Consider the following 24,946-nt stretch of genomic DNA (forward strand, 5'->3'; position numbering starts at 1 on the left):
TACACAGAAAATCTGGCTTTTTGATGTCACTGAAGTCGCTGAGTCCTGAAGGCACTTTAATGAACTGCGGATTGGGTGAAAACCTGATCAACTTTTGATGAATTACAGTCAGAGCACCTCTCACAGGTTAATTCTAGACAAGTAAAATCCCACAGGTGATGAAGAGTTTGTACCTTACACCAAAAGCAGAATGTAAACTCTGATAAAGCCTGTCCTCATGTTTGAGTGTCTGTCACAATAATGGAGTCTCCCATTATATATGGGGATTTTTAGTATGGTTTTTTTTCCCCTGCAAAGCAATTAAATTCCCCAAACTGCCCATCACTCACCATCAGGCGTCTCCCCATGTCCCTCCTTTCAGTTTGGGCACTGAATGAGCACCTGAACATTCACAAACTCGGGAGAAACATCCTGAGGAACTGTCATTTGTGGGTCTGCCCTTGGAGGGTCGTGACCTTAAAATGCTCATTCTTAGTCACATGAGGATGTAAAAAACATCCCTTTTTTTCTCCTGTTGAGTCAGACCACAACTGAAAGCAGGCAAAGCAGATCTTATTTTGCTTTCATTGAGAAGTCTCTAGAAAGAAGGTGATGATTCTCCAGCCGTGGTGCTGCTGGGGTTGTGTTTCTGTCGGGGCCCAGCTCTGTGAGAGGTCCTAAAACTTGCAGCAAGATTAGACCATTCCACAGATAACTCGTAGAGCAGAGAGGCAAAAAGGAGATGAGGTTTTTCAGGGCCCCCACAGAGATGAGAGTGTGGCAGGTCAGTGCCACAGAACGTGCCAGGCTTACCCTCCAACAGGTCTTTTAAAAGAAAAACAAAAACCCCACTCGAACCCCTTTAATGATTATAGCAATGAGCCCAGACTTTTAAGAAGGGACTGCTTTTCTCCCTCACCTTACAACTCACCTGAAACAGGAGCTTTTGGCCCGTTGTGGCTGTTGCTCCTCACCTGTAATTATTCCATAATTACACCCATCTGTTTCCCTTTGGCCGAGCCCGGAATTCGGCACGGGGCAGTCCCAGAGGAGCCAGGGTGTAGCTGGAAACAAGTTCCTGACGAGTTCCTCTGCGAGAAGTTCGTTGTTTACAACGAGTGGAGGAGTTTTCCTCTCCTGCTGCTCGAGTTCATCCCAGAGAACCCCCAAAAAGCCGCCCCCCAACTGCCCAACTCACCTCCCCGTCGCGACCGGGTTTCCTTCCCGCAGCTGCTCGAGGAAGGGGTTTGTTTGTTGTGGGGTTTTTTTTCCCCTCTCTCCCGGGGGTTGCCCTTTATCTTCCACGGGAACAGTTGGTGCCCTGGCTGAATCTGATCCAGGTGGTTGTTTTCCACTCCTGTGCTCCACAGGTTCCGCTTGGGCAGGCGGGTTCAAGCGCTCCCCGGGGACTGAGCCTGTGCCACCCACTAAAACCTCCCTGCCCAGGCACCACCTGACTCATTTTCCCATTAGAAAAGGGGTTTTCACTCAGTGGCAGGGCACAGAAAACAGGTGTTGGGTTTTTTTTTTTTAGTCCAAACTGGGAAAAAAATGATTGTAAACCCACAAAAATGGGGAGGGGAATTCCGAATAGGAGCGATTTTAATCGAGTTGGGCGACTGAACTCTCTGCCCTCAGCACCACAAAGCTCCACTGGAAGCTCTTTGTAGGAATTATTTCCAAAATCAAGCACCTCTACCTACATTTTCCTGCCCTTCAGGGGAGGTTTCAATCTAGTATTGTTACACAGGGAAATGATGAATCGTTGTGATGTGACTGAGCATGTGATACCTGTGGGGTGCTCGTGGTGCTTTGGTGAATTTTCCATGCAACCACAAAAATCTGTTGTAAAAGGGGAGCAAACCCATGACTACGTGCTTGCAGATGTAAAAGAAACAGTATAAATTCTTTTTAAGATACCCTAGAAAGCCTGAAAAAATTAATTTAAGGGTGACCTATGATATAATTTTAATTTAAGGATGAGCTATGATATGATTTTTATAGTTTGGTGAAATAACCACTGACCTGCAAAGGTTTATACTAGAAAAGGTGGTCTGGGCCCACCTGGGCTGCCTCAGAGGTTTTTTGAATTATTTGACTTATTAAACTTATTTCACTTATTTGACTGTCTTAAAAGTTTGTCCATGAAATATCAAAGGTAAAAAAGAACTGGTTTGGGAAAACATGTGAATAACAGACACGGGGGAGAAGGCACCAACAGCTGAGTTTTACCATTTCCCACCTTGGTAGAGGAGCAGTGAGAACGTGGCACTGAGACTCAGGAGATTTGGGATCTATTTTCAGCTCCACATTGGATCTGCTGATTGGCTTCTAATTATTCTGCACCTCAGTTCCCCCATCTGTAAAAAAAAAAAAAATGCAATTTATCCTTTATAAATAGCTGTAAGTTCTGTTGATGAAGCACAGATTATTAATAGCAGTGGTACCTTCTCACTTCAGCCATTAAAAAAATAATTGTAAATTCACAAGTGTCAGTCAAATGAGCAAGTGGCTGTGGGGGAAATAAAGCAGAGGAGGAGCATCACATCTGGTTACATATTAGGGCTCCATTGCCACAAGAGGGAAGCCAATACTAATAAAAAACCTTTATTTGTGCATGAACTATGGTTATTGTGGAGGGTTTATCCATTTCAAGGGTGTTTGTCTTCTTCTCTTTCCCTGCAGCAAACTCGCATTTGCTCCTGTGTCAAAGACTGAAGGACATTCCTCCACATTCCCTTTGCTCAATGCCCTGTGAAATGAATTCCATGGATTTGCCTCTTTGAATGGCAAATCCATAAACCTGAAACAGAAAGTCGGGACAGAACCAAGCTGGTTGTTTTCTCAGTGGATTTGAACAGTCCATGCCCAGGGGAAGGGGAGGTTTGGTGGACGTGGCGCTTGAAAAAACAGAGATGGTGTTTTCCCTCCTTTGGGGGAGAAATTAAGGACTTCTCTAGGACTCACTGATACAACTGTTTTTAGTAGCTCTTACCCCACAGTAATGACAAATTAATTCAGCAGATCTTCTGACTCTTAGCCTGGTTTACAATGTGTGTGAAGTCCTTTCTCTATGGATTTATTGATCAGGGCAAACCCGATCTCAGTTACTCTGATTTTGGGAACTTCTCTGAGTCATTTCTCTTGCAGGAAGGTACCTGGGAAAAGTCACCCTTGCTCAGATCACGAGTTGAAGGCACCAAACCTGGTGGATTGAGATTTCTTATGTTTCATTTTGCAGCCAGACATTATAATTATGTGTGCTGGGGCTTTTGAAAAATGTCAGGATAAAGTGGTGAAAGAAGTGATTTTTAAAATAATCTGGGTGTAACACAGAAACTGAATGGGATTCATCCACCAAATTTCTCTGGTGGGCTTTTTCCTGGTCTGTTTTCCAGATTGCTGCAAGACACAAAGATATGAAAGTCACTATTCAGGTTTCTGTAGAGTATTAGGAAGTTTTTTTTCCCTGCAGGAGTGGTCAGGCCTTGGAATAAGTGTCCCAGGGAGGTGGTGGAGTCCCTGTCCCTGGGAGTGTTCCAGAGGAATCTGGATATGGCTCTTGGGGACATGGATTAGGGGTGATTGTGGTGGTGCTGGGTGAGGGTGGGACTGGATGAGCTTGAATTTCCCTCCCAGCCTTGATCCTGTGATTGCTGACATATGACACTGGTTGGGGGTCGTAATTCTTGGTGTTTGGAAGGGGTTTTTGAGGAATGGCAGAAATGGGAAGTGAGGAGCAATGCAGAAAACCCACCTATGCAGAGGTTTCCTACGAAGACCCCGAGGGTGTTCCCTGGAAGTGCAGACAAGGAATCAGGGCAAGGTTGGGAAAGCCACAGCCGTGGATTGCAGTCCCCGAAGGACGTTTGCGTAACGAGCTGCTTTGTTCCAATTTTTTTTTCAAATACTTTAGCAACGTTTTGGGTATTTTGTTTTGGGTATTTTGTTCTCCTCCCCTTTGCAGGAGGCAGACCTTAAACTGCTGTCCTAAAGGTGCTGCTGGTTTTAGAGGAGTTGCCAAGCTGAAAAGGGGGGAAACAGAGCTGGAAGTCTTTGTCACCCAGGGCACCTTTCAGAGCCCTCCCAGCACGTTGTTGTTCAGGTGTTCCCACTCTCCTTTCCTTTCTCCTTTCCCCCAAATGCCACTCTAGGCCCCAGTGTGTGTGTGCATGTGTTTAGCTCTGGGGCCATGAGCAGTCACACTGTGGGAATATTCACATGACCAAACCTGGGCACTTGCACGGGGATTTCCTGCGTGAAGGGCACCAAAGGAAACGGCCAGGTTAAAAATAATGGCTTGGTTTGGGCCCTGATGTAATGCCTTTGACACCAGTGGAATTGTACAGGGCTGAAAGGGATCCAACCCGTTGGAAGGGCTCTCTCCAAGCCCCTCACCTGCCACTTTCCGTGTCTGTGTTTGTGGCGGGATCAAAATCAATCCTCCTTTCCCTGGGGAATTGCTCTGTGTCCTTCAGGATCTCCCCAGGCCTCAGATGTGCTGAGCTCCTGTGTCCCTGGAGCTTCACCAGTTCCTCGTGCCCCTCTTGCCTCAGGGTGGCAAACAGGGCAGCTCTTGCCCGTCCTGCCACTTCCCTGCTCCTGTAAAATGCTGGGACACTCTTTGGCCTCATCAGGAGCTGCTGGTCTGGGGGTGAGAGCCCCTCTTGTCTTGGGTGGAGTCTTGGTTGTTCTCTTTGTCTCCTGCACCAGCTCTGCCTTGTTTTGTGTGGGTACAAAAGAGCTGGGAGGCAAACACCAAAGAAAAGAAGGTTGTAAGGCTTAGAAGGACCCTCTCTGAAAAATGTTCCTCCCTCCTTTCTGTGGCTGTCCTGCCCACTGTGGTTTTTTTTTTGGGGAGTCCCCTGTGAAGTTCTGACCTGAGTGAGACCTGTGTGAGGCCAAACTCCCACAGCAGCCAGACTTCTGTGCATCTCATCTGGTTTCCTACAGATCCCCTTGAGTGTGTCCCACACCCGCTCACCCCAATTTCCACAGACACGGGACAGACCTCTCTGAACATCAAAAGTTAGGGAGTCAGGAGAGAGTCTGGGGGGGGAAACCCACCCCAAAACACACCCCTGAACAAACAAGCTCCTGCGTGCAGGGCTCCTGCCTGCCCCTGACAGGATCTATCTTTAGTTGTGACGTGAGTCACACCATTGTGATCTGACTTTACGGTTAGTTTGAGGTATGAGCCAGGCCATGGGACTGCGAGCGAGAGCAGGAGCATCATGGGATGGAGCTGTAAAATTCCACTACTCGCTACTCTCTAAATCAGGTTTGAAGAGCATTGAGAAACAGGAAGCGTGGGGGGGTGGAGTGGGGTGGGGGGAGGTGTTTTTTTTTTTTCCCCGGTGGAAAATTATCGGAGCATCGCGATGTCGGCGCGGGGAGAACGACGGGGAATCGCGTATGGGCGACGGGAGAGGGTGGAATAGTCTGGAGCAGAGACACCTCTGTGTGCCCAGAGTCACGTCTGTCCCACCCCACCAGCCACTACAAGGCAGGATTTTCTTGGATGGTGCTGTGTTGCTAAGCAACATTGCCAGGCAGCATCTCTGCATCACGCACAGCCCGGCTACGGTGGGGCAGCGGCGCCGCTTCCAGGGATTTTTCCCTGCTAGAAAATATTCATTTTTTCTGCTCACCCAGGAGGGTGAGGGAGCTGCCTCCCGGGTGGGCATGTGCAGCTCCCGTGGGCTGGGATGGGAATCACGTGCAACCTGAGCCCCGGGCATGCAGAGTGTGGGCGTGATTGCCGAGATACAAACACCTGCCGTGCCCGAGGTGGGATAAAGGTTGGCTTGAACATAAATAACCAATGAGGCAGCGCTGGGATGTGACAAACAGAACAGACCCATTACAATTGGCTCTATCCCAGAATCTCTGAGGTTGGAAAAGCCCTCCCAGCCCACGGATCCCCCCTGTGCCCCATCCCCACCTTGTCCCCCAGCCCAGAGCACTGAGTGCCATGGCCAGGCCTTCCTGGGACACCTCCAGGGCTGGGCACTCCAAACCTTCCTGGGCAGCCCCTGCCAAGGCCTCACCACCCTTTCCAGCAGGAAATTCCTCCTGAGGTGAACACAAAGAAAAGGACATTCACTCAACATTCTGGGATACCTTTGAGGCCCCTCAACACCAGGGGATTGCTGGATGAGAGCTCTTGTCACAAACCACTGGTGGGTTTTTGGACTGAGTGTGATTTCAGTGGGTTCCACCTGCCAAGCCCCCTCCTCAAAATGATTCAATAACCAGCTGCTGCACACACAGCAAAAAAAGAGAAAACCAGTGTTATTGCAGAAGAAGCTGAGGGGTTGTTATAGAAGGAGAACAACAGAGAGCCTGGTCCCCAGAGCCAACAGAGGAGGTGGAACCTGCACCTCACACCACGTGTCTTGTCCCAGGGCAAAAGAGGCCTCTGCAAAGGCTCTGCCCAGACCAGGGCTTGAATAATTCTGAAATCTCTGCTCCTAAAATGTTCGATTTTTGGGCAGATCGTTGCTGATGCTGTCAGCAGGTGGCAAGAAGGGGGGGATGCAGAAGAGCTGACAAAAGGCAGCAGATAGTTTCTGGCATCTGAACGCTGTGTTTTTCCGCTGCGCGTCGTGGACAGAGTCATCGTTTGAGCCAAGCAAAGGGGGAAGCAGGAGAGGAAAACCACACTGTCAACACCCACAACGGTCTGGGCCATCAGCAGTGTTGCCCCTTGCTCACACTTGCAGATGGATTCAGCAAAACCGGGGTTTGTCTGATTACTGGGGAGCAGGAATTTAATTGTAGCTGAGCCCACCCCGTTATCGGCGTCCGGGGGCGTGTGGCGGAACCAGGTAGATCAGGCTTTTCCACAACAGAGTCTTCACACCACAGGCTCTGGAGGAGCTCAGCCACTGCAGCTCGAGACAGGAGCAGTTCTCGTGGCGTTGAGGTGGCACTTGGCCAAGAGCAGAACAAAGGCAGCGACAGAACTTCCATTTGTCACCGACCTGTGGCAGCTCGAGGCGAGGTCGGTGCTCGAGGCTCAGCCCCTCCATCAGGCTCCTCCAGTTTTGTCTGTACATGGGGCCAGTTTAATCCTGGGAGAAGATGTTCAGAATTTGCACTGAGTGCAGTGTATGTGCCAAACACTTCGGAGAGAAAACTGCACATAAAAGACACATAAAATATCCTCCTTATCGTACCTGTCCTTCGGCCGCGAGTGTCATCCACGAGTCCTGGTTTTGCAGCCGTTTTGGTCAGCTGAGATAAAAAAAGAATAAAAGAGTATAATCTGTTATTTTTCCTTTTTACCACGAAAGACTTTACTTGGAATGATTGCCCAGCTTTGTTGTTAGATTTTTAGCAAGATATTTCTCCCATAAAAGGCTTCAACGAATGTTGACGGTGGCAATGGTGAGATGGGAGGGGTATGGAAAAGGTGCAGAATTTCATCAAACCTTTCTGTAACTTCTCTCAGCACCCATCCCTTGACAATGGATGGAGCTGTGAGGGTGGGGAGGCCCTGGCAAAGGTTGGCCAGAGAAGCTGTGGCTGCCCCTGGATCCCTGGAAGTGTCCAAGGCCAGGTTAGAGCAACCTGGGCTGGTGGAAGGTGTCCCTGCCCATGGCAGGGGGTGGAACTGGGTGGGCTTTGAGGTCCCTCCCAACCCAAACCATTCTGATTCTTTGATTAATACAACGACCCACCTCAGCCTTTCCTGAGGGCTGAGACTCATCCCAACAAAGTTTAAAGGATAAATTACACCTTCCCTTCCCCAAACAGTGCCAAATACAGCACAGAAAGGAAATTAATGTTATGCTGGAAGAGAAAATACCCCGAGGGCTTTTCCTCTCTGAGTTTCATGGTAAACACCACTGAGTTCTCAGCACCATTAATATCTGATTATTACGACTCCTCTCAAGCAGTAGCCCCACCTACTTTGGTCTCTGTTTTCTGGGCACGCCCCAGCATTTTCCCAGCTGGAGCTCGTGCTCGGAGCTGGAAGTACTGTGTCATTATTTCATTACCACCTGGTCTGAGGAGAGGATCCATTAATCCGGTTTTGTAGGCATCTCCTGTGAGAAATCTCAAACTCTCCTGTAGTGACAGGAAAACTAATTATTTTTTGAAAGAAGGGGCAACGTTTCTACTTCCTTAGGCTGATCATCACAGCTTCGTTTATCTGCAAGAAATAAGGTTTGTTTGCTTCAGGCTACAAGAGATGTCACCGTCTGCTTTCGCTCCAGGTGACTCAGGGTCAATGTAATCTGAAAAAAACTTGTCACAGATAAATCCACAGGAACTGAATCCACGGCTCTTCTCCCCCAAAAAAAGTATTTGCATGTTTCCCTTCCCTTTGTCTCTGTCCAGTCTGGGTGGACAAGGGACAACAAAGTTGTATTTTAAATATTGCTAGAAGCACTCTCACATTTATAATGGGTTCTTTAATATATTTATTTAATATATTTATAATGATTTAATGTATTTAGAATAATTTAATTTATTTAGAATAATTTAATTTATTTAGAATAATTTATTTTTTTTAGAATAATTTAACATATTTAGAATCACAGAATGGTTTGGGTTGGAAGGGACCTTAAAAATCACCTTGTTCCAACCCCCCTTCCTATGGGCAGGGCATTCACTAGATCAGGTTGCTCAGGGCCCTAATTACTGTTATTATATTTACTTTTAATTCTGTTGAAACATTTATTTATGTCTATATTTGCAGTGAACTGAAAAATGAACAAAAAAATCATGGCTTCTTTTTTTTTTTCTTTGTGGCTTTGTTTGTCTGAAGGGACACTCCTTAGCAAAGGAGAAAAAGAAATTGGGATTTTTTTGGGTAGATGTAGACATTCCATTTTTTTTTTGCCTTAAATTAGGGGAAAATTAAAACAAAAATAGTAAGAACTCCTTCCTCTCTTCAGTCCCTTTTTTAATACCAGAGCCCTAAAATCTGGTTTGGAAGATCGAACATGCATGACAGAAATATCTAAGCACGCTTTTTTGGTTTTTTTTTGCCCTGGATCGGCGACAGTAACGCGCTCCTGGGTGTTTTTCCAGCCCTGATGGCTGGTTTATAGACCTTGGGGCCATTTCTGTTTGTTCCCTGCAGGCGTGTTCCCTGCAAGGGACACACAGGACAAGCCCAGGCTGGTGTCACAGGACAAACCCAGGCTGGTGTCACAGGACAAACTCGGGCTGGTGTCACAGGACAAACTCGGGCTGGTGTCACAGGACAAACCCAGGCTGGTGTCACTGTGAGCTCTGAGAACCCCCGTTATCCAAAAACAGGCACAGCAACCCCTCCTGCTCTACGATCAGGGGCAGGGCAGAGCTGCCCCAGCAGCTTCCTCGCCCTCAATAAATCTGTTGTTCCAGGCTGGGCGAGTAACCCGAGCCAGCCTTTGCTACCTCCCGGGGTTGTGCTCAGGTGTAACGTGAGCCCGGCACTGACAGAGCCCAAAGGGGAGCGATGCCAGCGTGTCACTGCGACTCCACAAACCCCACATCCTCCGGGATGTTCCACAGTCAAGGCTTTGCCTCCTGTTCTAGTCAGGGAGAAGGCGGAGTTGGATCCCGATCCCGCAGGGGTGGGATGCCCCACGAGCATCTCGGGTGGTTTAGACCTGTCAGATCTGTGTTGATCTCACCTTGGAGAATTAATCCATGGCTTAATTCATACAGGAGTCACTCTCTTGGAACTCTAGTCACTGCTATCGTTAGGAGGACACGAGGGGGACGGGCAGGAGGACAGACAGCAGGACAGGAGTTTCCAGCCCCTTGCCCACACTCCATGTTGCACAAAACCCCTAAAACTTGTTGGTGAATTCTTGTCACTGTGACCCCCCTTGAGGACCTTCGTGGTCCTCTTTGTTGCCTTGACAGTCCACTAAAATTCCTGCCTGCAGGTTGGAGAACTCCTGTTCCTCTGCAGGTTTCGAGAGTTGTCCATTGCACCTGATTGTCACGTAGGCATTCGGTCACAGAATCCCAGGATCCCTGAGGTTGGAAAAGCCCTCCCAGCCCATGGATCCCCCCTGTGCCCCATCCCCACCTTGGCCCCCAGCCCAGAGCACTGAGTGCCACGGCCAGGCCTTCCTGGGACACCTCCAGGGCTGGGCACTCCAAACCTCCCAGGGCAGCCCCTGCCAAGGCCTGGCCACCCTTTCCAGCAGCAAATTCCTCCAGAGTTTCTTCCCCTCAGGTGTTTTCACCTTCTCTCACAGCTTCCCTTTGTACTTGATGAACAGTGACCTCCTCAGGGGATTCTCACTTAATTTACCTTTCAAACATCTTTCAAACCACCAATTTGGTGCGAACAAAAATAATAATAATAATAATAATTAATATTTATGAGCTGCATCTCGTATTTCACTGAACAGTCCTGGAGAACAAGTCACGGGAAACAGGGTTGGGAAAATCTGTTTGCTCCTCAGCCCCTGTCAGTGCTGAGCTGCTTCTCCACAGGATATTGTCAAATGCTTTTTCCAGCTGATGTTTAACTGGCCAGATTAAACATTCCCATGTGGGTTCCCGTTGGGGGGGGGGTGGATATTGCAATAAATGCTGAGAATCCCCTTGAGCTCAGCGAGCCTTTGCTGCCTCGTGAGAAGGTGCCAGCAAAGGAAAAGCAAGACAGAGCACGTAAAACTGCTGGCCAGAGGTCTGGAATGTGAAGGGGAACGACAAAGACCCCGTTTGTGGGAGAAAACCTTTCCAGTATTTAAATTTAAACGGGGTTAATTTAGAAACAGAACGTTCTAGAATGGACATGTCTGGTTTCCAGGGTAAAAAAAAAAAAAAAAAAAAAGGGCATGTATTTCTCAATCAGCTCAAATGTCCCTGGCCATATGTATTGGCATTGGGACTCCTCTTTCCACACAAAACTAAGCCCGGGTTTAAGAACACGAGTAATTATTTACTGAAAGTTAAGTCTAGAAATAAACCTCTTCAGGATCCAAATCTCGTTAAATATTTTGTGGTGCTGGTGTTGGATGGGCTGGACAGGGGAAAGAAATCTCGGGTTTGTAGTTATAATTAACTGTTGGGAGGGAGAAAATATTCCCTGGGTTTCCTTCTGAACTTTGTGTGGGCAAATCCTACAGCTGCAGAACTGTGGAAACTGCTGGAAGAGGGATGGTGGTTAACAACTGGAATGGTTCAAGTGCTAATTAGATGTGTAGATAATGGTTCAGGTGCTAATTAGATGTAAGTTGGTAGAGGGACAAAGCAGGAAAAAGTGGCTGTTAAAATAATGGCTAAAATGTGGAAATAGAGGTTGGATTTCTTAAGATTTAACCAGAGATTTTTTAACAGAGTCTGTTTGTTCAACAGAACGATAACAGTTAAAATCCACCCCTGGAAGGTGTTTAAGGAAGGTGAGTCCACTGGGATGGGAACTGAATCACCACGGAGGCATTTGCAGCTCCATGGCAAGTTTTCAAGGGGTACAAGCTGGAAAACCTTGGAAATACAGGTTGTTTGGAGTGTGAAGTGCTGGAGTGACCCAAGGTGGCAGAGCTGGCAGTGGCTCCTCCTAGAATTTGGATTTTGGCACAGTTTGATGTGGTTTTCTGTAGATTTTGAAGAGAACTACATATATATATATATATATATATATATATGTATATATATGTATACATATATATGTGTATATATATATGTGTATATATATGTGTGTATATATATATATGTTACTGATACCTGCATATACATATATATATGCACACATATATGTATAAATATATATTTATTTGTGTATATATATATAAATACACGTATTTATGCACACATATATATGCACATATATGCTTAATTATTTACAGGCAGTATTTTTATAGACTAAAATTATATTTCATAATAATTTACGTTTTATAAAAACAATTATTTATACATCTATTTTATATCCTATGCATATGGTAATTACTATTTTATATAATTATATTTTATGTGGTTTGGTTTTTTTCCCCACAAACTCCGTGTGTGAAACACAGAGAGAACGGTGAGAAATCAGGGGGATCAAGTGGTTGCAGGAAACACCACCTGAAGCAGTCTCACCCCAAACCCCACGCCCCAGCCCTCTTTCTTACTTATTTATTTCTTTATTCTCCTCACTCTCAGCCCATCCCAGCAGCGGCAGCCCCTGTGTGGGGAATGTTCCGTAACCTAATTAGGGTTAATGGGTTTCCATCGTTCCTCAGGGCACCGGCTCCTCCCAGCTGGTCCCTAATCCCTGAAAAGCCTTGCACCTCCTCTGTTCCCTGGTTTCCTGGAAGCCGACGGGCACAGACCTTTGGTGGTTCCAAGTGGATGAGCCCTTTTGAGTCACACCGAGATCCACCCCCCGATTTCAGCCTCGTCAGCCTTTAATCACAACACGACTTCTGCCTCCCTCCCTCCCTCCCTCTCCCCGCTGTTGTAACCTGTCTTTTCTAAATGCCAGGAGAAACGGGATGGTTTTTAGTTCCTCCTCCGAGGTCAGCCAGTCACAGGTGACTCCAGAGGGTCTGGTTCTGCTCCTCCCTGAGAGCAGCAGGGTTGGAATTATTCCCGTCGCTGCTTCCACGGCTCAGTTCTGACATCCAGGATGGCTTTTGTAGCTCTCGAGGCACTTGTCAGAGGAGCTGTTGGAATGAACCCAGAGGAAGCCACGGAGATGCTCCAGGGCCCCTTTGCTCTGGGACAGGCTGGGAGAGCAGAGGGGATTCACCTGGAGAAGGATCCAGGGAGACCCGAGAGCCCCTTGCAGGGCCTAAAGGGGCTCCAGGAGAGCTGGAGAGGGACTGGGGACAAGGGATGGAGGGACAGGACACAGGGAATGGCTTCAAACTGCCAGAGGGCAGGGTTAGATGGGATATTGGGAAGGAATTCCTGGCTGGGAGGGTGGGGAGGCCCTGGCCCAGGTTGCCCAGAGAAGCTGTGGCTGCCCCTGGATCCCTGGAAGTGTCCAAGGCCAGGTTGGACGGGGCTTGGAGCAACCTGGGCTGGTGGAAGGTGTCCCTGCCCATGGCAGGGGTGGCACTGGATGGGCTTTGAGGTCCCTCCCAACCCAAACCATTCCGTGGTTTTATGTTTTGCAGAAGGTGAGAACTGAGCTGAAGGTCTTCCCCCAGGTCTGCAGGAGAGCTCAGGAACAGACCTGTGATGTCCCAGTCCTTGTTCCCCCCTGCCTTGCACTGGGAGGGATGGCAGGGATGCAGGGAAGGATTTCCAAGGAGGCTGAAAGTGGAGTTTCTGACCCTGGTGTGTGCTCTGGAGCAGCTCTGAGTGGCTTTTCCACATCTACTACTCAGTGTGTGTCTTTACAGGCTGGGATTTGCTGCTCCCTGACATTTCTGCCAGGGTAAACACAGGCTCATTTCACTGCAACCACCACAAAACTGGTGAGAGAAAGCACAATCCAGCCCACTCTGCTTTTCAAGTGAAAAAATGGGGGGTTTAAATGTTGGTTTGGGGTTTTTTTTATGTTTTGTTGAGAAGCACCAAAGATCAAAGTGGGCATTTGTGTCGTTTAGCTGCAAAAGCGAAAGAGGAAACAATTGGTTGGTTTAATGATCATATTCCTGTTATTCATGTTGGCTGTTCCAAGACAATGACAGGTCTTTGCCTTCACTGGGAGCAGGAAAGAGGCCAGTTTCACTCTCAGCCTTTTTGTTATTATTTGTATTATCTTACTAATCCATTGATCAGAGCTTGTTGTTGATTATGTACCACAACCCACAGGCATTCCCAGAATCATTTTATTGAAATGAGTAAAACAACACCTGGAGGAAAGTTGACCCAACATGTTTTGAGGGGTTTTTTTTTGTTTTAATCACAAAATCGTGCCAGGCACTCGCCAATTCTTTTTTTTTTTTTTTTTTTAAACAAGATTGCTCCAGATTAAACAAGAAAACAAACCAAAGCAAGCAGGGTTTGCTTGTTTTGGACGCTGTTGTTGCAGAGGTGTAGCTTGGGAGCATCCTGCCAGTTTTAACAGGGAAAACATATAGTGAGCTCACAATTTCTTATGCCAGCTGCCCGTGCCATTATTTGAAGCTCCTTAGTTCATCTGACCTTTAAAACTCACTTTAACACACAATCACTTTGGATCAAGGGGAGCATTAAGGTCAGTTCTACCTCTCAGAGCAAAGCAGAGCTGGACATTTAAAGGATAAAATTAACAACTGCAAGAGAAGATGACTTAAAAAAGTCAAAGACTAAAGGTGAGGTGGATTTAAACTCTGGTTTGGAGCCAAACAAGCCGTGCCTAAATAGCCCCAGATATGAAATGCTGCCACTTGGCCAGGCCGTTGTACGTCTCTTAAACTCAGCTCTGATTATTCTGGACTCAGTTCCTGAGTAAAATTAAACACGTGCAGAATCTGGCGGAATCCTCTGTATTCCCAGAAATTGGGAACTTTAAATTGCTGTTAAGAAGAGCACATTTCAGCCCTATGGCCCACCTGAAGCGCTTCTGAGGCATAAAATAAGCCTGAAGTAAGATCTGTGTGGCCAGAGGGTAAATGTTTTCCTTTCTCCACTCCCCACTTCCCCTTTCAGATTAAACTCCCACTGCCTTCATTGACAGTTTGCCTTAATGGAGTAATAATTGCAGAAATCTCCAGGTCTGACTCACACAATAGTCCTGTGATCCACCCAGACAGTGGCTCATTAGTCTATTTAAATTTAAAAAAGGCCCGTTTTGGGTGATATTATCTCTGAGGAGAAAGGCTTTGCCCTTTGGCAGCTGTTGCTGTGAGAACGTTCCACTCCTGTCAATATTGTGAATCTGCTTGGGACCTCGGGCTGTTCTTGCTTTGGAGATGTGGAAGCTCCAAGTGTAGCAGAGGGACAGGGAACGTGCCTTTATCTTGGCTTTCAGGGGTCTGGTGACAGCAGAGATGGGCCCTGGCCCTGCTGGTTTTGAGGAAAGGGAAGTCAACAATCTGAGCTCTGCTTCTTGCAAAGTCTTTGGTGGAATCCAGAGGCTGGACCTCTTTTAAATCTCACCAATCATCCTCAATCAACTGACTGAGAGGAGAACAAGTTGTCAAGGGAATAAAGCACTGTCCACTTGTTTCCACTCCACGTCCCAGGATATCAATTAAAATTTGGCTTAAGTCCCCTTAGGGATGAGAGAGGCTGGACATGGCCCAGCCCAGAATCCCCTGTGCCCTGGGCTGATCCCCCAGCGTGGGCAGCAGGACAGGGGGGGATTGTGCCCCCAGAGATCCCCCTGGGATCCTCTTGGTGCCTCCTCTGGACTCTCTCCAGCAGCTCCATGTCCTTGCTGTGCTGTTCCCCAGGGCTGGAGCAGCTCTGCTGGGAGGAAAGGCTGGGAGAGCTGGGATTGTTCAGCCTGGAGAAGAGAAGCTTTGAGGTGACCTGATTGTGGCCTTGCAGGGCCTGAAGGAGCTCCAGGAAAGATGGAGAGGGACTATTTCCAAGGGCTGGAGGGACAGGATGAGGGGGAACGGCTTCCCACTACCAGGTGCCTGAGCACTGGCACAGCTTGCCCAGAGAGGCTGTTGGAGTCTCTATCCCTGGAGTTATTCCAAAGCCATCTGGTCCTGGGCAACCAGCTCTGGGTGGCCCTGTGTGAGCAGGGGGGGTGGACGAGGTGCTCCACAGAGGGGCCTTCCCAGCTCAGCCCCTCTGCCACCCTGTGACAAACAGGATTTATTTCCCAGCCTGTGTTGCAATAACTGTCGCAGCCCTTGCCGGGTAACCGATGAATTCCAGAGCCACACAAGGGTTCCCCACAACAACCTGAGCCTTCCCAGATTGCCTGCAGTCAAATGCCACGGGTTATCTCACATGGATCAATATTAGCACACGTGTGCAGCAGGGGCTGGGTGCAGACACAATGGAACGTGGGGGAATTCATCCCTCCCGGTGCTCGAGGAAGGGCTGCTCAGTGTGCTGAGCTGCAGTGAGTCACAAGGTAAACTGAAGCAGTTGCTCACTGTTTGGTGTCATAAAAGTGGCAACCGAAGATTTATGGATAACTGAAGACCTGCTGTTGGATGGCAAGCAGGGAGCAACCCAACACCAGCGGGTGCCAGAGCTGGGGAAGGGAAGCTCTTCCCAAGGTGCAGAACCCATGGAAGTGTCACAGGCCAAGAGGCACAAAGGACTGTGCTGGGAGGAGGAAGGTGAGGGTGAAGCCCCTGGTCCCACCTCGGTGAAGCCAAGCCCTGTGTGGTCAGAAGTGACACTTCTGGTCCTCAGCACCTGCACCGTTATTTCCTGAGGTGCTGAGTGTGGTGTGATTCCCAGTCTCCTCTCCCCTTCCAGCCACTTGGGACCCTTTGGCTCGTTTCAGCTGCAGGAGGCAGAGGGGATGGGTTTTCAAACATGTTAAATTCCTACCAATGCCATGAAAATCAGAAATTCAGGTGAGTGAAGGTCAACTCAGCTTCTTGCCTGGAGAAGAGAAGCTTTGGGGTGACCTGACTGTGGCCTTCCAGGACCTGAAGGAGCTGCAAGGAAATGGGGAGAGACTATTTCCAAGGGCTAGAGGGACAGGACAAGGGGAATGGCTTCAAACTGGCAGAGGGCAGGGTTAGGTGGGATATTGGGAAGTAATTCTTCCCTGTGAGGGTGGGGAGGCCCTGGCCCAGGTTGGCCAGAGAAGCTGTGGCTGCTCCTGGATCCCTGGAAGTGTCCAAGGCCAGGCTGGACGAGGCTTGGAGCAGCCTGGGCTGGTGGAAGGTGTCCCTGCCCATGGCAGGGGGTGGCACTGGGTGGGCTTTAAGGTCCCTTCCAACCAAACCATTCTATGATTCCATGAAAATCCACCCCCTGCCATGGGCAGGGACACCTTCCACTAGACCAGGTTGTCCAACCTGGCCTTGAACACTTCCAGAAAACCTGGTTTTATTCCAATAACAGTTGCACAATAAAGTGGGGAGTTTTCCCCTGTGATGTTTTCCTTCTCTGTGTTTAATTTTTCTAATACAGTGATTTCATCAAGGCCTTCAAGAAGCTGAGCTTAACGTTTGTTCCCTGAATCCATGGTCAATCTTTCCTGACATTTAAGGGAGTACAGTAGAGGGACTTGTAACTGGAATCTGGAGCCTTTTGAGAATGGTGTGCTTTGGAGGTGGCTCCAATTTCTTACAAAATCTGAGTGTTCTCAGATCTAGAATTCTGGTTCCGACCTCCCTGGGAACGCTCATTTTTTCCCGTTTTCGTACAGTTCCAATGGGGAACGTTTTCCTTTCAGGCTGGGTGTTGGGGCTTGATGGACAAGCTGCCTCATCTGTTATGGCAGAGCCAGAGCCTCTGCCAGCATCTCCTCACAGAAATATCCCAGATAAATAAATATTCCGTGCCTCCGACGTGTCCTACGCAGCACAACTGCGTCAGGAGGGTGACGTAGGGACTCACAGTGCCCCTGGCTCAGGATGCCTCAAGCAGATGCTCAAAATGCACCAAGGAAGTATTTTGGGGCATATTATCTAAGTCTGCTATGAATAAAGAGGGTTGTTGCTTTTTTTTTGTCATGTTAAACATAAACATTATCATTGGAGGACGAATCGTTGGGGCTGTGGAAAATTTTTTTTTTCGCAGGGAGTGGAAATTTTCTTCCTCTTTTTCCTCGTAGAAAATTCAGACAAATCTGCACTTTGCTCTTTTCCGGCCAGATTGCTTCAGTAGTTGCCCTCAGGAAGCTTGTTTAAGCATGAACTTATGTAGGGCTTCATGGGTTTTGCTAATTCCAAGGGCTTTTTCTGGTTTCCAGAAGGTCGAGGAGATAATTCTGCCCCTCTGCCCCCTCAGGTGAGACCCCCCTGCAGAGCTGCTCCAGCCCTGGGGAACAGCCCAGCAAGGACATGGAGCTGCTGGAGAGAGTCCAGAGCAGGAACCAAGAGGATCCCAGGGCTGGAGCAGCTCTGCTGGGAGGAAAGGCTGGGAGAGCTGGGATTGTTCAGCCTGGAGAAGAGAAGCTTTGGGGTGACCTGATTGTGGCCTTGCAGGGCCTGAAGGGGCTCCAAGAGAACTGGAGAGAGACTTTGGACAAGGGATGGAGGGACAGGACAAGAGGGAATGGCTTCAAACTGCCAGAGGGCAGGGATAGGTGGGATATTGGGAAGGAATTCCTGGCTGGGAGGGTGGGGAGGCCCTGGCCCAGGTTGCTCAGAGAAGCTGTGGCTGCCCCTGGATCCCTGGAAGTGTCCAAGGCCAGGTTGGATGGGGCTTGGAGCAACCTGGGCTGGTGGAAGGTGTCCCTGCCCATGGCAGGGGGTGGCACTTGAGGTCCTTCCCGACCCAAACCATTCCATGATTCTGTGGTTCCCCATAAAACTGAAGCAGGAGAGTGACTTTGCCATTGTGACTGTTCCCAGTGAAGATGAGACGTTGTTTGGTGCCAGATCATGGAGTTCCCTCACTTTAAGATCCGTAATTTGTTAGGATCAACAACTCACAGTGCTGGAATTTTGGGAGAGCTGAATCCCTGAGAGCCAGCTCAAGACTGAGAACTTCAGGTGCTGAATTCAGGGGAGATTCACAGGACTGAGGGCTGAAAATCCAAGCAGAGGAGCTGGGAAAGAGGGAGGAGACTGTGGTGGTGTGTTGTTGTCCTGTGTCCACAGTGAAGGGGCGTTTATGGCTCTCACTGAGGACAAGTTGCCTTTGCCTGTTAATCTCTAACAGGGATGAATGAATGGCTGAGGGTGAAAGAACAACAAACAAACACAAACGTAAGGAAAGCAATTTTAAATAAGTGAAATGTTCCAGCTCGTGACTGCACAAGAGAACCTGAGGGAACTGCAAAAATAAGGATTGAAAGGGAATGGGAGTTTGTAACAGAATAAATACAACTTAACATTAAGCTACAGCAAAATTCCCAAGGAATTACATTTTGCATCCACATGAAAACTGGGGTAATTCATCATGTTTAATGATGTTACAATGAATTCTGGCATGTGCTGAAATACTTCCCTGTTCTGAAAGTAGGAGAAAAATGTTTACTATGAACAGCTAAATGCTGCCATTAATCATTATGTCTTTGATTCCAGGTCAGGACTATTTTCATGCTGCGAATATTCTGCTCATTATTATAATATTTGGAGTTAATAGACTGACTGAGACACGTGTAAAATTCCTAAAGAAGTCGTGCAGTGGAAGTTAGAGTTGCTTGGAAAGTCTCAAAGTGTTTGTGGGGTCTCTGTTGCTCCTCACTTTTCAAAAGGCAGGGATGCAAAATGGTTGGAGGAGCAACAAATGGAACATGGGCTGTGTTGGCACTGATTTCACAACAGCTTTTGTAGTCAAGGCATGGAATTAAACTCTGAGTCATCCCTGCTCTGGCTGTGAAGGACACAGGGAGAATGGGCACAGTCTTCCTCTGGAGACAGGCTGGGAGAGCTGGGATTGTTCAGCTGGAGAAGAGAAGGCTCCAGGGAGAGCTGAGAGCCCCTTGCAGGGCCTAAAGGGGCTCCAGGAGAGCTGGAGAGGGACTGGGGACAAGGGATGGAGGGACAGGACACAGGGAATGGCTTCCCAGTGCCAGAGGGCAGGGATAGATGGGATATTGGGAAGGAATTCCTGGCTGGGAGGGTGGGGAGGCCCTGGCACAGGTTGGCCAGAGAAGCTGTGGCTGCCCCTGGATCCCTGGAAGTGTCCAAGGCCAGGTTGGACAGGGCTTGGAGCAACCTGGGCTGGTGGGAGGTGTCCCTGCCCATGGCAGGGGGTGAGATGAGCTGAGCTTTGAGGTCCTTTCAAACCCAATCCATTCTATGATTCCATGATTCCATGATCCCTGATGTCCCTGTTCAGAGCTGGGGGGGCCCAGGCTCTGGTTGATCCCTGTCACCAACCCATGGCAGGTTTTGTGCTCTCCTTCCCTGGGTTCCCCTCCCACGAACGTGTCTGAGAGGCTCTTCTGAAGTGGTTTTATTTAGGGGAAATGACCCTGGCAGGCACATACCCAGTCCTGCCTGTTTACATTTTGAAGCTTCTGGGGCCGTGTCCAAAGTCCACTGAAATCAGTGAGAGCCTTTCCATTTATTCCAATGAACTCTGCTCGGGCTGAGGACCAACAAAACCTGAGACTCATCCAGGCTTTGCCCCCTCCCCACCCCCTTCCCACCCCTTCCCTGGCTCCTCCTCTCCCTCCTTCTCTCCCCACTGTCCCCACAGACCCCAGAAGGGCTTTGGGGCTACAAGTGACATTTAAAAGCTTCCAGAAATCAGGAGTTTTGCTAATCCTGGTCTCAGGATTAGTGTAATCCTGCTGTGCTGCTCACCCAGGTAATGGGGTGCTGTGCCAACGTTATCACTGCCTGCTCCTAGGGCTAATCCAGGCACTGGAAAATTAATGCTGGCAATGCATCTGCACATGTTTCTGTCTCTCTGAGGTACTGGAATATTGGGAATTCTTTGGTGGATTCACTTTATCAGTTTGCATTCAATTTGCTCCAAGGAAATTCAACCACCTCCCTTCTGTGGCCACACGTGATGTGGACGAGGGGATGTGGCAGAAAAGGGAATGGAACGTCTCCAAAGCCCCAGGATGGGGCAGGGAGGGTGGATCCCATGATTTTGTACAAAACAATGATTTTTATGTATTTTTTAAAGGCAAAATAGGTGGCTTTTTGCAACACAAATGGCCAAATAATAATTACCAAGCAAATAAACCGAGGTAGGAAAAGGGCAGGGAGATGAAACTGGATTTCAACATCTTTTGATGCTTCAAGTTCAAGGGTCTGAGTTTAATCCAAGCTATAGAATCATAAAACCTTAGAATGGTCTGGGTGGGAAGGGACCTTAAAGATCACCCAGTTCCATCCCCCTTTCACTAGACCAGGCTTTTCCAAGCCCCATCCAGCCTGTTTTTGAACACCTTCCAGGATGGGGAGTCCACAACCTGTCTGGGCACCTTGAAGGTGATGCGGGACCCACTGAGTGGCTGAGACATGGGGACTAACAGTGCTTCTCTTATCTCACCCTGGTGATTCCTCCACTTCATTAGCTCTGGAGACCATTTTGCAATGCTGTGAACTGTTGTTCAGGGATGGTGATGTTTTATGTCCTGGAAACAGGACTTTTATCTGCCCCAGGGGGCTGCCTTCAAGTCAGCTCAGCAGAAGCAGGACTGGGGTGGGTTTTGAGACACCAAAGTGGCTTCGAGTCACCTTTGTTCCTCCCCTTGCAGCCCCTCAGCTGTGCCCAGGAGAGGAGGATCTCAGGGAATTGGGGTGGATGCTGTGACAGCCCAGAACCCACAGGGAGGAGAGACATTTACAGTGATAATTTTGATCAGCTCTGCATGGTTTTAATCAGATACTCTTCCAAGGAGCTGCAAAGACCAATGGCCCATGTGGTCTGAGACTGAGGAGAGGGTTTGTTTAACGTGGTGGGGATGTTCAAGGAGCACGAGAGAGCTTTGGAAGGTGGATTAAATGCAGCAGATGTGGAGGAACTCTGTTTATGTGTGTGTGTAAATCCTGGAGTCCTGAGCTTTGGCTGGGGGGGGCTGCAAAGTCCTCATCAACTGTAGATAATCCTGATCTGACGCAGTCAGTTTTTATCCTAAGCCTAGCTTATTTCTGAGTAATTTCTGAGTATTTTCTAAATGTTACCTAAAAGGTTAGCACACATAACATGCAAAATGGTTTTACCAGGCAAGAATTTTCACACTCATCTTGGTTTCAGTCCTCGAAACAGCAGCGGCTTTCTGGAATTAGGAGCCTGAGTCATGGGGATGCTCCTGTGTCATCTTCACAGTTTCTCTGCTCACGTGAAGCTGAGCAGCTGTGCAGGAATGGGCCTGTGCAGGGTTACTTAGCTCCTCCCTGTCATCAGGGTATAAAACCCACGATAAATAGGCTTTAGAATGAAAGAGGAAACAGGTTTTCCTCATTCAAAGCCAGGAGTTGTGACTTACCACAGCTCATTGCTCCGGGAGGCCTCGGCGAAGGAGCTCCGGCGGTGACAGGGTGACATTTCCCCACGGAGCACAAACCAGCACTTCTGTTCTCCACAAACAGCCACCTTAAATTTTTAATCAGTGTTTTTGGCAGATGCTTTTATGTCTCTAAGCACCTCATTATTGTTTCAGCGAACGTGTCGCGTTTCCCGAGGCGAAGCTTTCCCTGCGCCCGCGCGAGCACCTCGGGATCCTTCCCCACGGGCAGCGGGAAGAGCTGGGAGGAGCCCAGTGGGCTTGGATGGCCCAGTGGGAATGTGGAGACTCAGGGAGAGCCACCTTTGGGCCTCCTGAAGGAGGGAAAGCACCGCAGAGGTGCCGGACCACGAGCAGAGCTCCTTGGTGGGAGGTGGGAACGGCAGGAGTTTGCTGGGACGTCCCGGTGATGTTTGTGAAGAGCTTGCAGGCAACAAAAGCACAGATGAGAGGACACTGAGGACTTGAGGAGGAGGTCCTGGGTGTGGTGGGAAGTGGAGGAGCAGCAGGATCAAACAGCAGGCACAGAAGCTCCCGAGAGCCAGAGGAGGGAGATTTAACTGTGGTCTAAGAGCAGCTCACACACGGCCACAAGTGACTGAGAGAATGAGGTGGGAGTGAGTGATGAAGGATTACACACAGCAGGAGGGAAGCAGTTTGGTCCCTTCATTGCTCATTCCCAATGTTTGGGTGGTATTTCAGTGGCAGGGTTTTTCTAAGGGAAGTGTGATGTTGTTTTATGGGGTGCCAGCCAGATCCCACTGAGCCACACTCACAATCCTCAGCCTTCTTAGTCACAGCTTTTTCAACAGAGCATTCATCTGTTCAGAAAGTTGCCAGTGTTTCAACATTATCATTTGCTAAGGACTGGCCTGCAATAACATTTTTTTGGCCAAAACAACTGTCTCAGTCAGAAATGTTGGGGGTTTATGGTTGGGTATTGTTGTAACAAAGGTGTGGTCAACACTAGGAGTCCAGTTAGACCAGGACACAACCCACAAGTTGTGGTGGAAGTGTCTGGGAAGGACAAGAGGAAGCAGCCTCAGGTTGTGCCAGGGGAGGTTTAGATTGGATATTATGAAAAATTTCTCCATGGAAAGGGTTCCCAAGCCCAGGAATGGGCTGCCCAGGGCGGTGGTGGAGTCCCCATCCCTGGAGGGATTTAAAAGATGTGTAGATGTGGCACGTGGGGACATGGGTTAGTGGTAGGTGGGTTGGTTGAACTGGGTCTTAAAGGTCTTTTCCAACCTAAACCCATCTGTGGTTCTATGAACAGCTCTTCCCATGGTTGTGGAGATGGTGAATTAACAGGAAGGTGGATGGTATTTGAATGATAACACACTACAGAGCTGTAATATGGGAAAAAAACCTGGAAGACAACATTGGAAAGGTGCTGCTGAGCCTCCAGAGGGGTTTTTCTTGGGTCTGAGTCTGAAGGATCTTTCTGATGCCCCAGAGCTTTTGTCTTTCCAAGAAGACACAGATTTTCCAAGCAGCCCACGTGACTCACCTACACTCACTCCCGAGCACTTCATGACACACCAACGAGGCATTTAGAAAAATTCTCGTGTTCTTTCCTTCGGCTGCACAGAAACAACAGTGCAAAGAGCTGAGTTTGAAAGCAATGCATTGTTTTCCCCTCTCCTGTGATGCCTCTGCACCAGCTCAAGGCGCTGTCAGCAAGGTCTGCTGGTTATTGCTTCCCCTGGAGAAGAAAATGAGTTGGAATCCTCAGAAGCAGCTTTTCCTCAGTTCTAATGTGTGATTTTGGGCTCCAGTGGTCGACATAAGCCGCTGTAAAAAAACACTCGAAACAAGATTGATCAAGTTGAAGGCTCCTGAAATTGAAGTTGTGTGATTGAAAGCCAAAGTGTCTGTTCAGGGCAGAGGGTTTCAGAGCAGCAATAATGCACAAGTGAGCAGGGAAAGGGCTCAGGGCAAAGCACTTGTCAACCTCTGCAGCATCATTTTGTTCCTTCCCCTGCTCAGAGATTTTGGGCTGCGCTCTGCATCCCAATTTTGGCTTCAGGAATGGTGTTATCTCCGGGACCATCCACACCAAGGAGTTCATTTACATTCGTTGCTGTTTCTGGCTGCAGGAAAGGAGTGAGTTGGATTTTAGACCTGGAGATTCTTCAGGATTGCTGGAATAATTGGACATGAGCAACTTACCTAAATGGACATGGGGACTGACCCTGCCCAGCTTCTCTTCAGTATCCACAGTCAGATTCTGCATTGGAAAGGTCCAAAAATAACTCAGATTTCAAATATTTAATTGCCATTAATTTGTAAAAAGGGTCGAAAATTTGTAAAATTTGTCCCAAGGGTCACGGCCCCAAGGCTGCCAGAGCTCCAGGAGTGTTTGGAAAACGCTCTCAGGGACAGGGTGGGATTGTTGGGGTGTCCTGAGCAGGGCCAGGGCTTGGACTGGATGATCCTGGGGGGTCCCTCCCAGCTCAGGAGCTTCTGTGATTCTGTGACCAGTCACATTCCGAGCAGACCCATCCGGGCACGCATTCGGAAAACTGGGAAAGGACTTTGCCAGAACTCCCAACACGTGATGATCCCTCTGATTTGCTCTGTAGCTAAATTTTAAGCTGAAGAACTCAACAGTTTTGGGGTTGGATTGCAGTGATCAGGTCAATGGGGTGGTTGGTTGTCAGGACTGAAGTGGCCTCGTGTTCCCCCTGAGTTCGGTCACTGCTCGAGGAAGGAACTTGGAATCCCCCCAGTAAAATGATGAGCAGCCACCAAACTGCTTTTGGGGGTGAGTTCAGGGGGAGGAGGGCAAGGCTGAGGTGGGATAGCAGTGCAAGTCATCCAGTGAATCAGTAGCAGGGAGGGCACCAGGGCCCCCCCAAAAAATTTGCTCTAAATGTAGGAGCAAAATGCACCAACAGCACAAAGCCCATTGTTCCCTGAGGGTTGGAGGCAGATGGAAACCTGGTCTCTGGAGCAGGCCCTGGACCCGTGTTACACACTCAGAATAAAGTGACTCAGTGCCAGCATTTATTTTAGAAATGCTATTAAAATGCTTTTTTAAAGGCAAAATAAAACCAAGAGACACATGATCAGCATGAAGCAGTT

The sequence above is a fragment of the Chiroxiphia lanceolata genome, chromosome 2 (genome assembly GCF_009829145.1).
Source record: "Chiroxiphia lanceolata isolate bChiLan1 chromosome 2, bChiLan1.pri, whole genome shotgun sequence".
NCBI classification, from domain to species: domain Eukaryota; kingdom Metazoa; phylum Chordata; class Aves; order Passeriformes; family Pipridae; genus Chiroxiphia; species Chiroxiphia lanceolata.